Source organism: Lissotriton vulgaris, chromosome 3_1 (genome assembly GCF_964263255.1).
Source record: "Lissotriton vulgaris chromosome 3_1, aLisVul1.2, whole genome shotgun sequence".
Classification (NCBI taxonomy): domain Eukaryota; kingdom Metazoa; phylum Chordata; class Amphibia; order Caudata; family Salamandridae; genus Lissotriton; species Lissotriton vulgaris.
Genome location: NC_141689.1, coordinates 365,363,688 through 365,384,577, shown reverse-complemented (window position 1 = coordinate 365,384,577; position 20,890 = coordinate 365,363,688). Strand labels below are relative to the sequence as shown.

The 20,890-nt window shown below is 43.8% G+C and overlaps 1 protein-coding gene across 1 annotated transcript in view; it reads left to right on the top strand.

Moving 5' to 3' along the window:
* Positions 1–20,890, top strand: part of PLCXD3 (phosphatidylinositol specific phospholipase C X domain containing 3) — a 597,329-nt gene that overhangs the window by 70,694 nt on the left and 505,745 nt on the right. The window lies entirely within an intron of this gene.

Here is a 20,890-nt window from a genome sequence, read left to right as displayed (position 1 = left end):
TTTTTATATAAGGCTTAGCACAAGACCAAAATAACGGCAAAACTGTACACAATCGGAATAAATACGTTCGGGAAGGAAAAAGGATAGTTCAAAGGTAGTTTCTTCTTTAGCACAAGAGTCTTTTATATCAAGCAAATCTTCTTCTTGGAAACACAGTTCTTTAGCAACAGGGTAACTCACACGGGAGCTACACAACGCTGGGCAGAGATAATCCACAGGTTTCGGCGTCGACCGCGAGGAGCGCTGCGTCGGGCCTGGAGTCACACGGACCCCCAACAACACAGTACCTTAGGAAAATGAAGTACACGATGATCAGCGGCGTCGAGCAATCCGGCGTCGCGTCTCCGGTGTCGATCAGGCCTCAGCAGGCGTTGTCGATGATGCAGTTGCACAGAGTGAGCAGCGCTCACGGCGTCGAAGGGCACACGGTTGATGCGATCAGCAGCGGGGCAGACACGAGGTCCTCTGGAGTTAGAGCCGTACTCCTACTCACTGGCGTTGCTGCTGGCGTCGGTTGGGCCCAGCGTCCGATCGTCGTGGTTGCTGGTTCTTTCGGAGATGCTGGATTCACACTTCCAGCAGATAGCACTTTGTAGCAGGTGAAGTCCTTTAGCCCTGTGACTTCGGCAGGAGACTGGCACTCTTCCAGTCCTTGGAGATTTTCTTAGCAAGCGTGAGAGTACACACACAGTTCCTCTCTCCTGGTTCCTTGGCAAAAATAAAGAAGCACTGCAGGATTCCCCCAACAACAGCACACTGGCAGAAGGGGTAGGCAGTCCTTTAGATCAACAGGCTTCTTGTCCTTGGTTACAGGGTTCCTTGTCAGAAGTGATCTGATTTCCTAGTTCAGGGGTCCTCCTCTTATACCCCTTTTCGTCTTTGATCCCTTTGTCTATGCGGGGGGTTTCCCAACATCCTGGGTCTGTGGTGGGTGGAGCTAGGCAGTAGCACCTGGCCTATTCATTGAGCCGGGCCGGGTCCTCAGACGCCCCGCAGGAGGTGGAGCCAGCATTGACACTGGCAGGAGCAGAGCTATCGCCCTCCTGGCAGGAGGTGGGGCTAGGATCGTCCATGGCAGGTACAGAGCCATCAGTCGCTCGGCAGGAGGTGGAGCCAGCATTGTATCAGGCAAGGCAGGCTATCAACAACTACTCTCCCCCTACTCTCAACGTAATGTCCCACTCATCCCACACTGACTCATCCAGACCTCTTGGAGCCACCCAGCTCCTGTCACACATACGCAAGACCAGCAGAGACCAGATATGGTTAGACAAGAAAATAGACACTTTCTAAAAGTGCCATTTTCGAACCCAGAGTCCAAAGACCATCCACACCAACGGATGCGTAATTAAACCCCGAGTTCAGGGATACCAAACTCGACATTGCACCATGCTCCCCGGGCCAGCTAGGATTATAGCGTTAATAATCCCGGCGGCCCATTCTATCCAACGGAGAGCAGGCTACCTCGCAATGGTGAAGCCCTAAGATGGCGGCACTTCAGTATCAGGACATGCCAACTTGGTCAGGCTTGTCCTACCTTACACTTACAATGCACCCTGCCCATGGGCCTACCATAGGGGTGACTAACATGAAGCTAAGGGAAGGTTGGAGGGGCTGGCAAGTAGGTATACCTGCGCAGCCGACGTGACAGTGCAGGACTGCACGTGGGTCTCGCAATGACCGACCCGTAGACATTCGTTTACAAGGCCGCTCCTGTGGGTGGCACAACACGTGCTGCAAGCCCACGAGCGGCATTTGTATTTACAAGCCCTGGCACTCCTGGTGCACTAGACTAGGGACTGACAGTAAACCAAATAAGCCAAACATGGATACAATAGATACATCATTTTAACAGAGGGAGCACTTGCGCTATGGCACTGATCAGCAGTGACACGGCGCCCAAAGCATATACCAGCAAAACATCGTAACACAGTAGAGGCAAACAGAAAAAATGGAGGAGAGACTCAAGCCAATGATGTCAGGTCTAACAAATACCCAGACTTTCCTCCTGCTAGATGAGGGCCTGGAAGTTGTGGCAGAATGAATTAGTACATTTGGCTTACATTGTAAGATGGATTAAGAGCATGAAGAAACTTGGGGGCATATTACCAAGCAATAGCGATAATTATCGCTATTGCTTGGTTAGAGACAAAAATTTACCGCTGAGCAGCGGCGATTTTTATCGCAGATAAACCTTGGTATTACCAAGGTTTATCGCAAATGCGATAAAAATCTGCCGCAATACATGAATATCGCTGAAAAGTCCGCGATATTCATGCATTACCGAGCTGATGCTCTTAGCCATGTTATCCACCTCCCATTGGATAAAATGGCTAAGAACTGCTCAGGGCAGGTGTTAGCTTTTGGAGATATTTTCGCTTAGCGCGAATATCTCCAAAAGTTGGTAATAGGAGATAGCAACATCTTGGCACACCCACTTTGCATGTCATTAATGATAAATATCACTGACATGCAAAGTGGGGCCCAAGATGGTCGCTATCTCCTACTAGCTGTCACTAACTGGTGTTAGCGACAGCTAGGTAATAGGGAGATAATTTTATCTCCGCTTTCTTGGCTTTTAATGCCAAAAATGCGGAGATAAGCCCCCTTGATAATATGCCCCTAAATTCGGCTATATCGTAGTTTTTTCAGTTTGCCACTTTAGGAATGGTCAGGCTTCTTTTTCTCTGCATTAGTGGATGATAACCCATTTTCATCAAACTGGGCGAAGAACCTGTGTGTCATGGTTTGTTGAATGTCCCTGACCTCTAAACAAATGCCACTGATCAGTTGCTTTAGAAGGTACATGAAGTTGACCATATTACTCTTACTCAAGCACTAGTGTGACTACAATGACTAAGCATGGGCGGAAAATCCGTTCCGCTCGCGGATTTTGCGGATTTTCGGTAAATTCGCAATCCGCGAACTCTCGTGAATTTACCAAAAATTCGCAAATTCGCATGCAGCGGATTTTTTTTCTTGCTGATACAATATTGCAGCGTGCGGCGTTCACTTACCGACATTCAGCGTTTGCCGAGTTGTTTTTCTCGATATTTTGCGAGTGCTGCGCCTTTTTGGATCTTGCTGCGGGATCCCGCTGGAGTTTGATGACTCATCGCGAACATGTAGGTGCGGCGGGCAGCAACAATCTTGCACTCGCAAAATTACAAAATTTGCAATTCTGCACAAGAAATCCACTAGCAAGCAGCATAGACCTTCTGAAAATGATGATTTTTATCTGAATAACTCCTCAGGTTGACATTTGCCTGCACTTTTTTGGATTTGAGGCCTTTTGACTTCCTTTGGATCACTTTTGGATTAGAAATCGACTTTCACAAGTAAGTTTGTTTGGGGCATTACAGTTGCTGTTCTGCAGAAAAACAAGTTTTGCAAAACTGAAAGCACTCAGCAGATGCAAAAGTTCACTCATCATTAGTAACCATTCCTTGTAGTACTTACTGAGGGGGCCCCTCCAGAGTTCAGTTGCCTATGTTTGTTTGGGGCATTACAGTTGCTGTTCTACAGAAAAACAAGTTTTGCAAAACTGAAAGCGCTCAGCAGGTGCAAACGTTCAAACTCATCATTAGTAACCATTCCCTGTAGTGCTTCCTGACTGGGGCCCCTCCAGAGTTTAGTTGCTAGTTGCAACAATTCTATGACCCTGCTCTGACCCTCACAGCAGGCTCATAGAATAGCTACAAGTAGGCCACAAAGCTCCTGGAAAAAAAATGCACTGCAACAGAAAGCAAATTACAGATAAGGAAGCAGGTTCCAGACTGGAATTTTAAAACAGTGACACATTAATAAATCAACCCAAATTAATTCATGTCAGTTGAAGCAGGGCAGGTGTGCTTGCTCCCCCCCCCCCCCCCATAATCTACAGTGATGAACCAGAGGGTGGCATTGATGTACCAGAGGGTGGCATGGGTGAAACAGGGTGGCAGTGGTGAAACAGAGGGTGCTGTGAACCTGTGATGATGAACCAGGTGTAGAAACAACATAGTCGCGACCGTTGCGAGCCGACAAGTAAGTTCGCAATTGCGAACTGGTACAAAACCCTCGCGAACTGACAGAAACCCTTACGAACACAAAAAAAAATCTGCAAATTCGCGAGAATTCGTGGATTTTGCGGATTGCGAGTTCGCATATACGCAAATTCGCGATCGACAGATTTGCAAATTCGCCCACGCTTAACAATGACTCCTTGTAGAGAAATGGGTATATTTCAACGCAATGTGAGTTACTCCGAGACGGAATGTACCAAATGGAAAAACCAATAGGCAGCTAAATAAAAAATAGAGGAGATGAATAGAGGCACGTGAAATGTTTTTAGAAAAAACTGATCTACTGTGTAGTGGTAGTAGGAAGAACTTGCATGCTGAAGCAGAGGCATGAACTCCGCGTGTCTCATCAGGGTGTAGTGGGTGTGACAAATAAAGGAGAACATGACAGCATATAATATGATTCTATATGGAAGCACTCAGATGATGAACATGGGGTATCCGAGCACCCATACAATAAAGAGTGAGAGCAAGAAGATGTTCATCAGATGAGGTGATTCAACCATTCTTTGGATCACCTTGACCCATAAAATAAGGGAAGGGAATGTTTATTCTAAAAAATAGAATCATGTTGAGAAATCTGGCAAAGATTCAGTGCCCGCAGGCCAATGCTGTCCTGTTACTAAACACAAAGAAGACGTGTCTGTGAAGCATACAGCACACCATACGGCTCAGGTTGTGACTGTAGGAGGGTGGACACGTACGTCAATGTGACGGAATCCCTGAAGTGCAGACACATCAGTGAGCTTGCACTGCGCTTTCTAACAAGAGAGATGGCTATTACATGGACGCTTCCCCATTCCTGATGGGGCCTGGTCAGCTCCTGGAGTCTCTGTATTCCACAAGGTGCATGTATAGTGGGACGAGGATGACATGAGTAATGGTTGGTGATGCATCCATGAGGTTTGGGCAGGTCATGGCACATGGCGCACATTTTAGCCGATGCAGAGGTGAATGAAACCTAGCAACCTCAACCCTAATCCTTAGCTACAACTCAAGATGCTGGAATAAACCCAGAACAAAAGCAAATAGAAGCACATAAAGATGTATCCACCCACTGCTCACCCACAGCGAAAAAAACAGCAAATATCTCCTGATAAGCATGTATGAATATAGCGCTATACACACAAAAGGAGCGCTTTGGCATTTTAGGTATTGAAAGGTTCACTGAGAAACACTGGACTTCTCTCATGACTGTTACTAGCCCAAATGCAATCTCTCCATCTTTGTAATGTACTGACCATAAGATTTAGGGAGTTACTATTGTGCACTGCGGGGAATGAGATTTTGATACCAATTTATGATTATGATAAATTTAATAAAGAATCCCATTCATCTGTTTTGGACCGCTTGTATCTGTCATTGAGTAAAAGACAACCCCCGCATTGGTTAGATAAACCCCATTAACTGACGCCACTCTGAAGAACCACTTACAACTGATAAAGTTTTAAGAGTTTATATAAAGTTAATTTGAATGCGTTACAATCCACTCAGGATAAAATCTCAAAAGAATACAATATACAAAATCGGTTACAATATCAGCCGCTTAAGCTTCGGTGTGAAGTAGTTCCTTCTGCGTCATCTGCAGTAAGATAAAAATATCATCAAGTTAATCTGTCCCTACTCTATGCTATGTGACAATCCTACTTCGCAAGTTTCTTCCCTAAAAAGGTGTCAGCAGTTTGACTTCCAAAGAAGTTCAAACTCTCTTTAGCCTCTAAAGGAAATCTTAAGTTTCAGAAGCAGTACCCTATCTGCCTACCCATCCGCTCTCTAAGGGTCCTCGGCCTACTGCTCCCTTGCGCTTCTGATGTCTCAGCGCATCTGCTCAAGGCATCTACCCTTGCCTTTGCTCTGAGCAATTCGCCCTTCTCTGATTGCCCTCTCCTGATTGCCAAATGCTCATTGCTACCTCCTCCCCGGGGTGCTGTCCCTAAAATACACAATCACAGTGTGGGTGGAACGCCCCTTGACGCCCACCACGGACTTTCCCCGATGATGTCAACTTCCTGCTTCTTCCATTGGTCCACTCCTTGCGTCGTTCGTTAAGTTGACCTTTTTCTTCAGATGTCATCTCCATCATCTCATCGTCGACTTTTACTGACTCTTTTCAGATCGAGTAACATATGAATTTAGACAAGGCCTTAATTCTATGTCTCTTAACTTGACCCTGCTAGGTCCTGTGAATGGTCTTGTCAAAACATAGTCTACATTCAAAGTGTCTCTCCTCACGTTCGAGCAATAAGCTCCGTCCGGCATTGTCACCTTAAATCTAACAAGTGCTAGACTTCTCGGCTCTCACGTCCACATCAAGCTATTTACGACTTTCACAAGCCCTCTAAATTACATACATTTGACTATGCTCCTTCGAACTCTTGACCAGTTAGGTTACAAACACAAATGACCTAAACTCTTCCAGCATTCCTACAGGAACCTTCTACACAGTATAACCTTTGGCATACATTTATATATTCGTACTTCAGCAAAAGCCCTAGTTAATACATAGAATACGACTGCATAGAATATAACTTATGCATTTTCCTTGCTTATACATTCATCCACGTTTCTCCACGTTTACGTCTTTCCACGTTATAATTCTCGCCGCTTCTCCAATTTAAAGTCACACACGTACATGAATTCTACTGTGCACGTTCGATATTTCCTAAGCATTTCTACATTACCCATCATATATACGGGTCTTCTAAATCTAATGCATTTTAACATGTGAATACATTTACATTTCCTATACCATGTTATCACATTCATTGGCCTTTATGCTATAGTCGCCAACTTTACATTACGATATGCGTTTCATTCCTACGTTTATAACATATACGTCTAGATATGGTTACTATATACTTTGCATTCAAATTGCGCTCTCTCAGTTCCCCCCTTTGATGACTTTTAGGAGTCATCACTAAAAGCAATTTGAATACATCCTCTTTATACAGAACTAGTTACATCATTTCCTCTTTTTATTGATTCAAGTGCTCTCAGACTTGTATACTGTTGATCTTGTAGAACAGCTAGTCTCCTTTCTTGGTCTCTCATCGATCTTTGTAACTGGTTCGACCTATACCATTTATACAATTTTACTAATCCTAATAATGTAATTATACAGATTACTACTATTAATACAGGCTTTAAAATATACCAAACTATATTTTGGCCTAGATTAGCAAACCAACTTCCAACCTTTCCCACTCCATTTCCTACTTTTTCCCAAACATTTATTTTTGATAAATCTTCAATTTCTTGATGAATCTGTGTAATGTTCTGTATGACTTTCTCAAGTGGTTTTGAATTATCAGGAATATAAGTACAACATTCCTGAACTTTCAAAGCTTTACAAACTCCGCCTTCTTTTGCTAATATTACATCTAAAGCAAGTCTGTTCTGTAAAACCATTGCTCTAATCGACTGCATCTCACCCTCTATTAACATTAATGATCTTGCAGTGCTAGCAGACAATCTATCTACGACTGTCGCTAACCTTCTAATCTTAACATCGTTAAGAATCAAACCTAACAATGGAAACATCGCTCCAAATACATCTCCTACTACTTCTGCATCTCCTACTTCCCTTTTCGTTCTCCTCGAAGCCTTTCCTTCTATGATTGCTAAATCCTTTGCATGATATATTTTGGGGAAGACAATTGCCAAGTAACACGAACCATACCAATTGTCTGGAAGTTTTACATAGGCATTTCTCCCACATACAAAATACACATTCGGAATAGCTTGCATCCCTTTCATAAAATCTTTCGTGTAATACTCTAGTCTAAAAGAGTGCTCACAACTAACTTCACCTACAAATTCACTCTCATAATACGTTTTGCTTCGAGTTAAACATAACTTTCCTTTCTGCGTTTTATCCAATGCTATTGGACCATTGCTACCTTTCTTTTTATGTGCCTTCTCTTCTTCTGTCCAATCTGTTTTCCATTGTCCTGACATTTTTAGAATCTTCTGCCGTCTGCATCGATCATCTACTTGTGCTATAAACCTCTTCTCTACTTCTGATACTTTGCAAGTCAGATTATTTCTACGTGCATATGATGTATCTAATGTGTCCCAAGGAAGAAAGAACTTAGCCAGTCTATCCTCCTTTTTGTAATAGTCCCACTTATTCATTTGCTTATAATTCGGAACTTCGGGCAGTACCGAATCATAATTTGAAAAGTAGTACTCAAATCCTTCTCTACCATAAAATATACTAAGCAACAAACTACATGTTATCCCATAAGTCAATGGGAGATGGTGATATCTAATGCCTTCGTCTACAGAAGCCGGCAATTGCATACAAACGTAGCAATCTTTGGCCTCCATGGCATCGATATATTCGTACAATAATTTGGCATATGCATTTGACCTAAAGTTTCCTTGTGACTCGTCTATATGTAATCTACGAGCTTCATCTGCAAGTAACGCCTTTTCTCGTATAACATTGCTCTCCTCCTTCTTCCCCACGAGAGCAGGTTTCAAAGTCGTTACAATTTTTACATTTGCTATTCTTTTATCATTCTCATGTCCTGTCATGTAAGATATCGTTACTACTATGATTATGAGAAATATCACTATTGCTATAAGTGTACCTACTATACATCTAGCTTTTCGGTTTGGGTTGCCGTTCTCCATGTCATCAAAACAGCGTACCTCGTTCTCTAGCGAAAGTTCTCTTCTCAGTCTTTGGTTGCTTGTTTTGCTTTCACAGCCTTTAAAGTGCTTTTTATCAACAGGTATCTTTTTCACCACAATGTCTTTTTCTCTTCTTAGCAGCAGACAATCCTAGCCCTTCTCCGTCCTCTAAATGTAATCCCTAATTTTATTCTTCTTTCCACTCGGCGCTAGGTTATCTTCTTCTTTATAACATACGTACAAAAGTCTTTTATGCATCAACAATTATTTTCGGACCTGCAGCTTTCACAACAATGATCAATAGTTCAAAGCGAATAACTTTTTCTTCTTCTTCTGTCATTTGCTGACCAACTGTTGGAAATTGTAATCTTTTTAGCACTAAATCTTGAATTTTACTCAAACGTGGGGGTATGGGAAGTGTGAAAGTCAATAACCCCTCAGTCTCGAGTCCAGGCGCCAACATCCATATCTCCACTGCCACAAATGGATCGAGATCGATTACTTTCACGCTCTTCACTCTCCCAGATTTCTGTCCCCAATACATCTGCTAGATAAGTCCACTCTGGGGTGGCGTACCTTCTGCAGGGCACGCGTACCCTTCTTGATCTTCGTGGACTCTCAGTTCCTGAATCTGTCGTCTCTTCCTCCTGATCCGATTCTTCAGCGATCGGGGCAAGAGTTCTTTCCTTTTTCCTTTCCGAACTTGGCCTTTTCCTTCTCTCCGGCCAACTGGCTTCGTTGCTTTCCGTCTTTCCGCTCCTTGTTCCAGGACCCGTCTCTTGGTCACTCTCAATTTGTTCGATATCTGTGTCGGACTCCCAATTACTTTCTTCTCCTGAGGCGACTTCGGTCCCACTAGTGTCCTGACCTTCGTCGTCCTGTTCCAACACAGTTTCAGCTTCTTCGATCACCTCCACAGCTTGGCTTTCCCCCTCTATGGCTTCTCCGCTTCCTGCCGGATTCTCATCCGAGAGAGGAGCTGTGTCTTCTGGAGGTGTTGGCACTCTTCGGGTGTGTGAGGCATGTATCCAGTTTGGCAGACCTCCACACTTCACTGCGGTATTCGTTACAAGTATGACTTGAAACGGTCCTCGCCAACGCACGTCTAAGCAGTTCTTCCTGACATGCTTCTTCACCAGCACCCAGTCTCCTGGACTCAGGTCATGGCACAAGTCTTGTACTGATGGAACCTCTGCAGCCTGGACCTGGAGGGACACAGAATTTACGGCATCAGATAGTCCCTTGCAGTAGTCCAAGATCAAATCGTCTGTGATGTTCACTAGCGCTGCAGTCGGAACCGATGGCAATCTCATAGCTCTCCCCATTAGCACTTCATGTGGAGAGAGGCCTGTTCTTCTATCAGGTGTGCTACGTATGCTCATAAGAACTACTGGAAGTGCGTCTGGCCAACTCAGGGATGTCGATGAACAAACTTTAGCCAGTCTGGACTTGATAGTACTGTTAATTTGCTCTACGATCCCTGAAGCTTCTGGTCGATAGCTGCAGTGTAGCTTCTGATCGATATTCAAAGCTGAACACAGCATCTTCACCACTTCGCTATTGAAATGAGTTCCTCTGTCCGATTCCAAAGAGGATGGCACCCCAAATCTCGGTATCAACTCTCTAAGTAACAATTTTGCTACTGTAAGTGTATCGCACCTACGTGTAGGGTAAGCCTCAACCCATCTAGAAAATATGCAAACAATCACTAGCACGTATCTGAGTCTGTTGCATGGAGGCATTTCTATGAAGTCAATCTGCATCCTATTGAAAGGTCCCCCAGACCTTCCTATGTGACTCAAGGTAACTGGTGTTCTCTTTCCCACATTTAGTTGCTGACAGATCGTACATCGCTGACACACTGCTTCTGCCGCTACTCTAAATTTAGGATTGAACCACGTTTGTCTGAATACTCTCACCATAGCATCTCTTCCTATGTGTGCTGATCCATGCAATTTCCTTGCCATTGGACTAACAAACTCATTTGGTAATACTGCCCTTCCATCGGCAGAAACCCAGAAATTCATCTCACTTTTTTCACACCCTGCTGTTTCCCAGCTCTTTTTCTCATCATCTGGTGCATTTTCCTGTACTGCTCTCAGTTCATCCCATGTATCCACAGTGTCTAACAGCATGGTCAATTCAGTTCTTTCCTGGATTCCCCCCACTTTTGCATCAGTGTGAGAATATCCCTGCTCTGCGCAGTAACGCGCTACCTCATCTGCATATTTGTTTCCTAGTGATACAAAGTCCGTATTTTTTGTATGTGCTACACATTTGACCACAGCTATGGCCATAGGTTTTTGCAAAGCCTCTAACAGTAGTTTCACGAATTCTCCATTCCTAATAGGAGAACCCGAGGAGGTCATATAACCTCTTTGAGACCATAACTGCCCGTAATCATGAACTACGCCGAATCCATACTGACTATCGGTGTATATAGTGACTCGAAGTCTATCGCCTGCTAAGCAAGCACGAGTCAAAGCCACAATTTCAGCTACCTGTGCGGAGTGTACTCCTTCCAGGCAAGTGGCTTCTATAACTCTGGTAATCGTACATACTGCATAAGCTGCTCTCAGCTGACCGACATCGCTTCTTACGCATGAACCATCGACGAAGAAAATTTCGTCTGGGTCTGTCAATGGTTCATCTACGATATCTGGTCTTGGTTTGGTACATAGTTCAGTCACATCGAGGCAGTCATGTTCTGTACAATTATCGTCGTCCACTTCATTCGGAAGTGGCATCAAGGTTGCAGGATTCAAGACAGAGCATCTCTTGAGGGTCACATTCTCGGCAGCCAGTATGACCTGCTCGTAGCGTGTGAGCCTGCTATTCGTCAGATGCTGAGTCTTAGTCCTGGTCATTAACAGTTCTACAGAATGTGGTACATACACTTCTAACTGATGACCCATAACTACACTTTCAGATCGTTCAATGCTGACACCCGTTGCAGCTACGGATTTAAGACATCCGGGCAAGGCTGCGGCTACTGGATCTAATGTAGCCGAAAAGTACGCCACTGGCCTGCGCGCATCTCCATGGACCTGTGCTAATACCGCTAAAGCGCATCCCTCTCTCTCGCAGCAGTAAAGCAAAAAAGGTTTAGTGTAATCTGGCATTCCTAAAGCCGGGGCACGACATAAGTCCTCCCTCAGCTGCAAAAACGCCATCAAACAATCTTTGTCCCATGGTACCGGATCACTTACTCCTTTGTGCGTCAGTTGTAATAACGGTTTTGCCTTCAGTGAGAAGTTGGCTATCCACTGTCGACAGTAACCGACCATGCCTAGAAACATCCTGACTTCTCTTTGTGTCGTAGGCGCGTTCATTTTCATAATCGCCTCTATTCTGTCTGGAGACACCTTCCGCTTTCCCTTTTCAATTCTGTGGCCCAAGTATTGCACTTCAGTCTTACAATACTGCAATTTACTTGGAGACACCTTGTGTCCGTTTTCTGCCAAGTGATTTAACAAGGTGATGGTGTCTTCTCTGCAAGCTTCCTCAGTTTCTGACGCAACGAGGAGGTCGTCTATGTACTGGACCAGAACTGACTTCTTGGGCAGTACTAGACTCTCAAGATTTCGTTTCAATAACTGGTTAAAGATCGACGGGCTTTCTGTGTACCCCTGAGGGATACGACACCATGTTAAAACGCGATCTTCCAGCTTGAAAGCGAAAAGATACTGGCTCTCTTCGTCCAACGGTATCGAAAAGAAAGCCTGGCACAAATCTATCACGGTAAACCATTCAGCTTGGAACGGTATCTGAAACAATATGACTGATGGATTCGGTACCACTGGACAACATGAGACAACAATGTTATTAATCTTTCGAAGATCCTGCACTATTCTGTATTTTCCACTAGGTTTCTGCAAACCCATGATCGGGGAGTTACATGGACTACCCACGATCTCCTTCAGTATTCCCTGTTTAATCATGGATTCGATCACAGGCTTTATTCCTGCAATCGTCTCTGGCGTTAGCTTATACTGTGGTGTTCTTGGATACTCAGCATGGGGCCTTACCAAGATTTTTACCGGTTCCACTCCTTTGATCAATCCAATTTCTTCCCCGGTAAAATCCCATACCTCAGCTGAGACTTTCTCCCTCAAGTCCTGCGGAAGCTCCTCCACTGTTAAAGTAGGATAAAGTTCCACACACTCCCTTGAGTTTACAACCTTAAAATCAGCGTCCTCATCATTGGTCTGCACTTCTACTCCTTCTGGTGTGCAATGTATCGTGCAATTCAGTTTGCACAGCAAATCTCTCCCTAATAAGCACACAGGACTAGAATCGCAGATCACAAACTGATGTTCGTCACTGTAATTCCCTATCCTTACTGACACTGGTTCGGTCAAGGGATTCGTCATCCTTTTGTTCGCAACTCCTACCACCTGAACCGTTTCTCCTGATATTGGCAGACCCGGGACTACCGCCGATCTCAACGTGGATCGAGTGGCCCCCGTATCCACCAAAAAGGTTGTAGGACATCCCGCTATTTCAGCCTCTACGTATGGTCCTCTCTGATCTACTTCCAAAGCGGCTCCTAGAGTACAATCTTCCTCCCTATTCGCCCGCTGCCCTGTAAGAGGATCAACGTAGTAACATTCCTCTCCTCCTACAAACAATGGCATCTGTCTATAGGTTTTCCCTCCGTTTGAGATGCGAGGTGGTTGAGGAAACGGGGCTCGAGGAGTCTGAGTCCCCCCTTTGATAAACTTGCCCTTCGGGACTGTGGCTCCCTTAACCACGTTGCTCTGAACCTCTTCCTCCTCCTGCTCTAATTCCCCTGACTCAACATTGTAAGGACACTCGCGTCGCCAGTGTCCCACCTCATTACACTGATGGCATCTCGTCGTCTTTTTCAGTGTCGCGATATCCATTCTCGGTCTCGGTCTTTCTTCCTCGTCTCTGCTCTGATTATTCTGTTTCTTTGCCTGCGTTCCTGTTCCCTGCTGCCGCGGTTTATCCTTTCCAGCAGCTTGCATTTGCACTAGCATTAGCTTTTCTTTAAGCTTCTTTGCCTTAGAGTCTATCTCGTCACTACAGTACCTTGCATACCTCAGAATTTCATCTAAAGGTTTGTTCTGCCAACAGATCAGATGCTGTTGGATCATTAGGCATATTTCTGGTCTCAATCCTAGGACAAACTTTGAAACAAACTGTCCTATGTCCTTGGGATCCATCACATCTAACCCGCTGTATTGCTTGAATGCTTTCAGCAATCTCTCGTAAAACTCATGCACTGTCTCTTTCGGCTCCTGAGTAGTCCGATCTATCTTTACCCAGTCTATGTCTTGCACCGGCACTTTCTCCTTTAGCCACGTTATTACTCTCTCGTATTTTTCCATGACTCTATCAGATGGACCATTCGTCCTGGCGTCTCTTGATGGCTCACAAGTGGGCCATTCAACACTAAGCTTGCACGCCGTCCATAGGTCTCCGGGTACTACGATATCGAACAGTGTATTCAAATCGATCCACAGTACCTTTGAGATCTTCACAAATCTTTCTACCTGCTTATACCACTCGACGGGATTATCCCTAAGCTTTGGGAAGGAATTGGTGAATGCCGCCAAATCCCCCCTACTCCAGGGCACATGAACGTAGCTTCCATTCGCGATTTCTCGCAAAGGGAAGGCTTCCATACGCATCAAGCCTGTGTCCTGGGAGCCCTCAAGTACACTCCGTCTAACAGAGCCCTTTCTGGACCATCTTTCCTCCCATCTATCTAGATCTCTCCATATTCTGATACTTACGATCAATTCCCTTATGTGTACTTTCAGCGCGATCGTTCTGCGATCCTCCAAATCCTGATCCGTGCAAGTTAGCCTATGGTTACTCTGTAAAGCCTTAGTTCGTGACAGGTCTACCATGTACCTGTTTGCTAAATTAGATAAGTTCTCATGAACTGTCCTCGCCCTCCGAGTAATATCCTTGGATAGAAACAGTATCTCATCTGGTGTATACGAGGCTAATCTCTCTAATGGCACTGTACCATCAATCAATTCATCCAGATCTGCCTTCAAACTCATCACATCAAGCCGTTTCGCTTTTATTTCTGCTTTCAGCATTTCAGTTCTATGTTCTTCTCTCATATCCCTCTCACCTCCACTATGCGCCCTACGCCTGAGCACAGGTGAGTTATGAGGAGTCTTCCTTCCATCTCTTCGTTCCCACCCTTCTAGATCCCAAGCCTTTCCATCTCCACGTGGGGTATGGTGGAATAATGCTCCGTCCCCCAACCCTATGTTCCGATTTCTAGGCTCGGTTTCTCCAGGTGTGAGATAAGATCCACCGTTCGGTTCTAACCCATTATAACTTGCTTGTTGTCTGGTGTCGCTTAATAAAATGAAAGGCCCTCGCCGGTCTTCCGTGTTCCCGTGATCTCTTTCGTGATCACCGGATGCATGGCGAGACGTTTCGCGACTCCCTAAGTTCTCATGACTCCTTCCACTATCCCCGGATGCATGTCGAGACGCTTCGCGACTCTCCATGTTTCCGTGACTCCAATGTCTCACATTCTCACCTGGGGCATGGTGTGTGCACCTAAAGGTATTCTGGTACTCCTGTGTCCTACGTTCCCCTCCACTGAAGGTGACGCGAGGCACTTCGCCACACCCTGTACTTCTGTCTCCGCACATTAGCCTATTGCTGTTATCAGCAGGATAAGTATCTCTTCTGCTCTCTTGGCTTCCTCCCTCCCACTCGGGACTGCTTTCGCCAGCTCCACAATGAGAGAGAATCCTGTTATCCTGCTCTCTCCACTCGGATCCCGTTTCTAAACTTTTGTTCCGAGCCTCTTCGGCAGCGTCCCATTCTCTCAGGTATTCCCTTAATTCCTTATGGGTTTTTGGTTTAGGACCCCTCAAATCCATTGGTCCTCTTCGACCTCCCTGTTCTACCCTGGGACCCGTTGCGGAATCTAATGGGGTACTCCGACTTATTGGTGCTCGTGTTTGCCTGTGGGAATTCATTGTGGCATTCCTATTCTCCTCTTCTGCTCTTTCATTGTCCCATCGTGCCTGTTCCTCCTGCTGGACCCCTTCTGGGTTATAGATTGACACAATAGGGCCTATGGTGACCGGGACCTGCAAGGCGTCCGGCATTTGGTATGACCTAGCGCATTGCGTCTCCGGCACCTTCTGGACCACAAATCTTCCCACTACTCTCTGTTCAGAACTGGTTTGGGGTATTTCCTCAGTCTTATTAGCGTCCCACTCTGTTACCGAGATCGACTTATACTCCCCCCACCTAGCTCCGTTCGTTTGCGGTAATATGGGACTCGCAAGTTCACCGCTGTATGGAGGTGGTCTATCTGTTAACAACCTTTCTATTAGATCCTCCTCCGACTCGCTTTCCTCATCATCTTGTTCTAGAGGTTTCCTTTCTCCCGTAGCCTCTATCATGGTGAACAGTTTGTCCGCTTCTATCTTTTGTACCCTCCATTTCTTAGCTTCCTCGTCCCATTTAGCATCCTGCACTGCCTTTACCGATCTTCTCACTCTTTCTTGGCGCCTCTTTACGCCCCTTTCGTGTGCTGTTCTAAACCACACACCAAGAGCTTCAAATTGTGTTGGCCTCGGTAGAGGTCTCATTGAAAGCATCGTCGCCTTCAGTTGGTTCAACACTTCTAATTTAAACGTTCCAAATCTTGGAAACGCTAGTTCTTTTTGCCCTTCAGTTAGCCTGTGCCACTCGGAAATCCATAATATCGAGTGTAAGCCTACATTTACTGCCATATGATATGCAGGTGTGCCTTCTGGTGGAGCTTCTTCTCCGGCATATAAATTTCTCCTTTTCTTTTTAAAGATTTTTCCTAAACCCTTAAAACACTTCATTTTGATCACGTACGATATTTCTTACTTATTTGCGTCTTGATAACAACCACCAATCCCTGTACGACTCTCGCTAATCAGCCTATCCCAGCACGGTTCTACACCAACCGACCAATCTCAGCGCGGCTCTACGCTGACGTCACTTCTATTTTCTTCAGCAGCTTCCCTCGTTTCTCAACTCGTCTCACGATCTCACATGCGTTTTCATTCATACATTGAAAAATGACTACTTCCGTCCAAGCGATCACTTTTCTCTGACTGTACGGCCACAGTCTAACTGTAATTGCTACCTCAACTGGCACAGCGTCTTTCCTCTTACGGTCGGACACTTGCCTTAACTGATAGGTTACTTACACGCAGTAAACGTACGACCAGCGTCCGTTACTCATTCACTCACACATACGCTCCCCCTATCATCGGTCTGTCGGGAAATCAATGGTACCTCATGACCCCCTTTCAATGGTAATGAACAATTGTGCGCCGAGCACTCCTATTGTGGTTCCAAATTTTACCAAATCTAAACTGATATTGTGATCTGTGTGCAGCGACTGAATGAGTGTACCCTAACACTCTACAGACTAGAATGAAAATGTGGCTGGTTAACAACAGTTAACACAGGCTCAGTAGCGCACAACTAAATAAAATCTATTGATCAAACCTGTTTAAACCTTTTCTTTAAAGAAACATATTCTTTAATCATATGTTTTACTCATCAGTTGAACTCATTTCAGCACAACATTTTATATTTATACATAAACACTTTTTAAGTCAAAATCATACAACTTTATACATTGACAATATATTGAATTTTGTTGTATGCATCATGATTCGCCCGCCCAATGCATTTCGGGACAAATGTAGAGTCCCTTCGTCAGGGGCAATGCTGCAAAATAACATAAACAGGCACATCAGTCCATGTTGTACATGATTCACTTCAATTTAAATCATACCTCCACCAGAGAGAGTAAAAAAGAAGAAAAAACCCAAAGTGTAGTTATCAGCAAACATCTAAACCCTAAAAGAAACATAACCAACTACTCACATTTATACACTATATTGAATACACTTATTGCGAGCTTCGGTCTGCTTCGGTCCAAAAAACTAAAAAGGAGCAAGAATGACAAAATCAGCCTGCCTCCTCTGTGTACAAGCCTGAAAAAATATATCTAACAACCAAGCAGTCACTCAATATACAGCAGCGTACCTGTCTTTTCTTGTGAAATCCCGTGTTCTTGAAAACCTTAAGCCTCTTAATGTGTTATCAGGAATTCGATGTTCCTCTGTCGAAAAAATAGAGGGTCTAAATACACGATCCGGTTCCAGAAATTATTCTGCAAAAGGTTCTAAAACCTGGCTCAGTTAGATAAATCCTTACCGCGTCAAACAACAACTTCAACTCGTCAAACAATCTTCGCGTACTCCTTCCGACATTCAAAGTCTCCCGCGATTGCGTTCAACTCAATCGAATCTGGGTTAAACTATAGTAACCTTCCTCCCCATTGGTTACAACAACACTCTGCTAAACCAATCAGATACGAGATGTCATGGCAATTTTACCTACGTCGTCCGTAACTACGGTAACCAGGCTCCGCTGTTAAATGTCACCTATTCTGTTTACCTGCTCAAAACCGGACAACACAACTCGATATATTACCGTTTCCTCGGATATACACAGTTAGTGTGCTACGCGAAAACCCTAAGCTACACAATTTCCACGTATGCCAGATGTATTAAACGAAGCCAAAAGTATAGGTTTCAACCTCGAGATATTTCAAGCCACAATAAAACTTTTTAAAAACGGAAAGTACACAGATGTAACGCGACCAGCTAATTTCTTGTCCAAAAATACGTGAAACAAAGTAAAGTGAACTATAAATAAAAAATAAAGAAAAAGAGTTAGAAGGAATCAAATATACGTGAAGGAAAATAAGGAAAAAGAGTTAGAAGGAATCAAAAATACATGAAGAATATACGTTGAAAACAGTGATCACTTGAAAACATGCAAAGCATAAAGCCAAATTGAACAGCATGTCATGAATCTATACACATCAGAATTAATGTTACACTAGAGCACATATTTACAAAAAGCTGCTTAACTCTATCCGGTCATTTAAGCCCCCAGGGGTCAGTGTCCCCAACATTTTTATCCAAAAAGATTCTCTTTGTAACAATTTCTTGTTCTTATCACAACCCTCTGTAATTGTTACTGTCTCTAGAATGGTGAATCTCAGTTGGGCAATAGTGTGGTGTTTCTCTAGCCAGTGTGTTGCTAAGGATGATGTCATGGATTTATTTCGTATTCTGCTTTTATGCTCTGAGATACGAATTTTCAATTTCCGCTCGGTTTTACCCACATATAAAAGGCCGCAAGGGCATTTAATAGTGTATATAACCTGATTGGTGTTACAGTCTCCTACAAATTTCAATTTGATGTTTCTTCCGGATTGTGGATGCGTGATCACATTACCAACCATCACATTATTGCAATGCACACAATTTGTGCATTTTCTCATTCCTTTGTACTCCTTACTTTTTGTGGACTCCGAATCCTTTAGCAATTCTTTAAGGTTTTTGGACCTTGTGTAGGCAAACAAGGGTTTATCCCTAAAACTGTTGTGAAAGTCATTTTCTTGCTGGAGGAGTTGCCATCTTTTTTGTATAATGTTTTTCAATTTCGGTGAGTTGATGGAGTATTTTGAGACAAACACATTCCGTTTTTGTTCTTCTTTTTGTTTCTGTACTAATAGGTCAGTGCGATTTTTCTCAATTGCTTTGTTTTGCGCTGTGTCCAGTATATCCATCGGGTAGCCTCTTTTGATGTAGTTTTCCTTGTATTCATTGATGTACTTCAGGCATTCATCTTGTCCTGTGACTATTCTCCTGATCCTCAGGAATTGAGAATATGGTAAATTCTTCAATAGATTAGGGGGATGAAAGCTGTGGTAGAGCAACATACTGTTCTTGTCAGTTGGTTTACGATATAAGGAAGTGTTAATCCTATCTCCTTCAAGTTCTACCATCACATCCAAGTATGCTATCTTAGATCTGCTGACAGTGTGTGTTACCTGAATGCGTGGATTCCTTGAGTTTAATAGTGTGATGTTGTGATGTAGCTGTGCTTCTGTTCCAGACCATATTAGAAATATATCGTCTATGAAACGACAAAAATTTTTTAGATGTTCCGTCCATTCTTTGTGCGCGAACACATGTTCTTGCTCGAATTTCGCCATGTAAGTATTGGCAAATACAGGAGCCCCAGTAAAGCCCATTGATGTCCCATTGAGCTGCATGTAAAATCTTTCTGCCCATAGAAAATAGCTATTCTTTAAACAAAAATTTGTTAGCTGCAATAAGAACACTGGGTTGATATCAATTTCTGGGTGTTGCAACAACATCCATTCTTCAGCTTCCAGTCCGTCAGTGTGTCCAATTGATGTGTACAACGACACAACATCTATGGTACATAGAATATATTCTTTGTCTGTTTGTAGATTGACAGTTGTTAATTTTACCAAGAAATCGGTTGTATCCTGTATGTATGTATGCCATTTTTGAATGAAAGGTTGCAAAAAATAATCAATGATTTGCCCAGCTGGTTCAAAAATTGAGTTGCAGCCTGCCACTATTGGTCGAAAAGGTGGATCTTCTAGTGACTTGTGTACTTTAGGCAACATGTAGATCTTAGGTTTACTAGGATTTTGTGGGGGCTCGTCCGGGATATGAACCCGGGACGAGCCCCCACAAAATCCTAGTAAACCTAAGATCTACATGTTGCCTAAAGTACACAAGTCACTAGAAGATCCACCTTTTCGACCAATAGTGGCAGGCTGCAACTCAATTTTTGAACCAGCTGGGCAAATCATTGATTATTTTTTGCAACCTTTCATTCAAAAATGGCATACATACATACAGGATACAACCGATTTCTTGGTAAAATTAACAACTGTCAATCTACAAACAGACAAAGAATATATTCTATGTACCATAGATGTTGTGTCGTTGTACACATCAATTGGACACACTGACGGACTGGAAGCTGAAGAATGGATGTTGTTGCAACACCCAGAAATTGATATCAACCCAGTGTTCTTATTGCAGCTAACAAATTTTTGTTTAAAGAATAGCTATTTTCTATGGGCAGAAAGATTTTACATGCAGCTCAATGGGACATCAATGGGCTTTACTGGGGCTCCTGTATTTGCCAATACTTACATGGCGAAATTCGAGCAAGAACATGTGTTCGCGCACAAAGAATGGACGGAACATCTAAAAATTTTTTGTCGTTTCATAGACGATATATTTCTAATATGGTCTGGAACAGAAGCACAGCTACATCACAACATCACACTA